This window comes from Mercenaria mercenaria, chromosome 14 (assembly GCF_021730395.1).
Source record: "Mercenaria mercenaria strain notata chromosome 14, MADL_Memer_1, whole genome shotgun sequence".
In the NCBI taxonomy this organism is placed as follows: domain Eukaryota; kingdom Metazoa; phylum Mollusca; class Bivalvia; order Venerida; family Veneridae; genus Mercenaria; species Mercenaria mercenaria.
The window spans coordinates 24,531,604-24,535,124 of NC_069374.1; positions in this window are offsets into that span (position 1 = coordinate 24,531,604).

The window sequence follows — 3,521 nt, forward strand, 5'->3', positions numbered from 1 at the left end:
GCACCGATTGCAGGCTGATCTTGGGGCCTGATGGGCACAAAGGGGGAAAACACTTGCTGCCGCCAGTCTAAAGGTTAAACACATTGGACCATTTAAACTATTTTTTGAGTATAATGAAGAATTTCAAGAAACAACAAGCTGCCCCCCTGACAAATTTTGAATTTGGAAACAAAGTATGATTGGGGTGGGTTTGGAAGGTTTTGGGCCTCCAAATGATGTTACATGATAAAAAGGGGGGTGTGGAAAAACATAATTTTTTTTTCACATTTTAATACTTATATTCGCCACTAACGAACCAAAATATCACATAAAGTTTTCTACACGAGTTCAAAATTTACGTTTCTAAGTCGTAAAAAACAAATTACACGTAAAAAAAAAACACAGAAAAATTGACCTATATAACAGTAAATGACTCAAGTCAGAAGATCTTTCTCCGCTTCACTTTCGAATAACTATTAACCCTTACCTGCTAAATATCTATAATGAACTTGTCCATCATTCAATCTGGACAGTACCATTAACTGTTAAAAGGGGTGTCTATCCTAAAAGATATTGACTGAATGGCAAACAGTGCAGATCTTGATCAGACTGCACATATGTGCAGGCTGGTCAATATCTACACTGGTCGCAAAGGCAGACTCGTGTTCAGCATGAATAAGGGTTAAAACTTTGGAGGGTATTCCTTTAATATTTGGACCTTTTTTTGAATCAAAAAAACCCTTTTTTTGGGTAAAATCTTATAACACATACCAAGTCATTTTCATTTGAAAAACTCAAAGCCCAAAAAGAAGTTTATCATAAAACAGTACAACACTTGCTTAAATGTTAAGTAGAAGTTTTAGATCCCAAAAAATGGTCAAAAACAAAAATAAATACAAAAGTGGTAAATATGCAATTTTACCCCAATTCGCCTCTACAAGTGAAAAAATACATATTTTACATCAAAAACTTTTTATTATTGCTTACAAAAACTTAAATTTATGCCGCCAGTATTTATTTTTTTGTTATCCTCCTTTCTAAGCCAATATTAAATTCGAACTGTCTACTTGTAGAGGTTCTAATTGTTACGACTAACATGGTTTCATACAGGGCCCCTACGTCCCCATTATCTGACCCCCTTTAACAAACGTGGGCACATATCATTTGGTTAAAAAAACTTTCAATAGCGAATTTGAAGCCCGATGGCGAAACGGTACCTGAAAATAAATTTTAAAAGCATGTTACTTGAGCATGGAATTATCTGAATAACATAAAAAAGTAAATTTGATGTAAACTTTTCGGACTAACAACTGCGACATTTTATTAGATATGCAGCAGTAAGACCATAGACACAAACTGTGAACGGGGGAATTTGATCCCCCAAAAGGGGTTATTTTCCCCTTCATAAACAACAAAAATTATTCACTTACTCATTTGATATACTTCAGAATTGTCATGTGTTTGGAGAAAAGTATCGACTGGGCAGAATTAAGCCCATGGTTTTTATGACAATTGTCGGAAGCTCAAAAACTAGACAGGGGTTTTTTTTTTTATAAAACATTTGCATTTAATCGTTAAGCGGGATTTATGAAGTTGAACTTGGAAGTAAATTTTTTCTTTATACAGATTTCTGGGGGTTTCTAAACAAAGGGGTAAAAAAAAAAAAAAAAAACCCAAACAACACCAGGGCACAAGCCACATGCAACTAACAAACCCTAATATTTTATCGGGTAAGTACTTTTTGAGGGAAGGGCGCAAAATCTTTTATGCCCTTTTCAAGAAAAAGTTATAAAATACATTCATGTACTGTGAAATCTTTTTTATTCGCGAGACGAATTTTCGCTATTTTCGCCTGGACCGATGCACGAATTTTGACCGCGCTATCATTATTTTTAATTTTATGTTTTCATTTTTAAATTTAAAATGCGCAAATTAAAGCCCGCCCCAAACGTCCCTTTTCACGTTTTCGGAAATTTTATGCCCGAATTTAAAAATTTCACAGTATTTCACATTCATAAAAAGTGGGGTATATAGCCTTGCATCATTCACAAGTGTATGGTAGACTGCAAAATTGATTTGGTATTTTTCAAAGAAGAAAAGTGTTCTACATAGCCAAATAAATTGGGAAAGCTGACTCCACCAAGCAATTGTTCATGTAGAACAATTTCAATGTCTTTGCCTCACTTTCTCAGAAGAAACATTTAACTAATGTTTAACACAGAACATGCTAGACAAACGTCTTGTAATTTTTCAAAGATTTTACAGGTCCTTTTCTAGGTTTTCAAGGACTGCTTTTCTTGAAACAACGTCTTAAAGTGAACATTTATCCTTGTGGAATATTTTCCTCTTTAGAACAATAGCAAAGACGTAATATTCTAATCTTCTACTTTTTAATACAATGTAGTGGCAACCAGAAGTTTTCTATACACTTAGAATTTTACAATCAACACTTTAAAAAACCAAGTAAGATCTGGAAAGACCTTCAGTTCCCTCTTAATCTTATCTACTTTTCCCCCCCACTTTTTAAAAGGGGGTGTTTTATACCAATACAAAGCACATATTTCCAAACAACAGGTTTTTCATAGGGAAAAATTAATTTTTGACAAGAAATGCATGTTCTGCAAAGCTTACATTTGTAATTTGCAACAAAGATTTATGAGGAAAAACTGGACCAATCCTATAGTAGCCATAATTCTGACGATCAAGAAGCCTTTATAAATTTATGGTTAAGTGTCAATTTGGGACCAATTCTATGAAATCAATGTGGATTTTGTTCATCCGTTTTAAAGTTGTGGACTGTTAAAGTTTTCCTTTAAGGTTGTCATAGCACTTTTAAGTTTCCCTTTTCCCAAACCAATACTGTTTTTTTAAACCATTCTGGAATACCTCTGAAATTTGAAAACACTAAGCCAGCACTTCAAAGAGACAGAGTAGTGGACGGCTTTGATGTCAAAAAACTGCAAAAAAACAAGCTTAGCCCCCAAATATTTTTTTTTTCTTAGGGGTCTTACAACGCCAAGTTCAGGGGAAACTAGATGTTTTGGCCGGGTTTTGGCAGTTAAATGAAGACGAATGTTCATCAAGAAGTCTCCTCCATCTGACCGCAGTACTGGGGAAGATAATAAAAAATGAAATTTTAGAACCGTCTCAAATACAAATTGCCACTGGTCAATTTTGGGACCCTTTTTCAGAAACAACCAGTTGGTATTGGGTTTTTGTGACCATCCCAAAACTATTTATACCCTTAAAGGAAACTGTCCTGCTTGGTACAATAACAACTAAATAAAATGTATAAAATAGTATTTAAAATTATATAAAAAATACAAACTTAAAAAAAGAGCCGGGAAACACAACGCTTTACTATTCAACACCTTGTCAATTGAATCATTAAGAAGTCAAAAAGGGGGCAAATTTTGTTATGGAACCTGTACAATGCTTATCAGCTGACAACAGTGGACAAGTGCATGAAGTCCCATAAGCGATACAAAGATACCCACTTATATACAAAAACTACTAAGTTGACAAAGGGGCATAATTTTGTA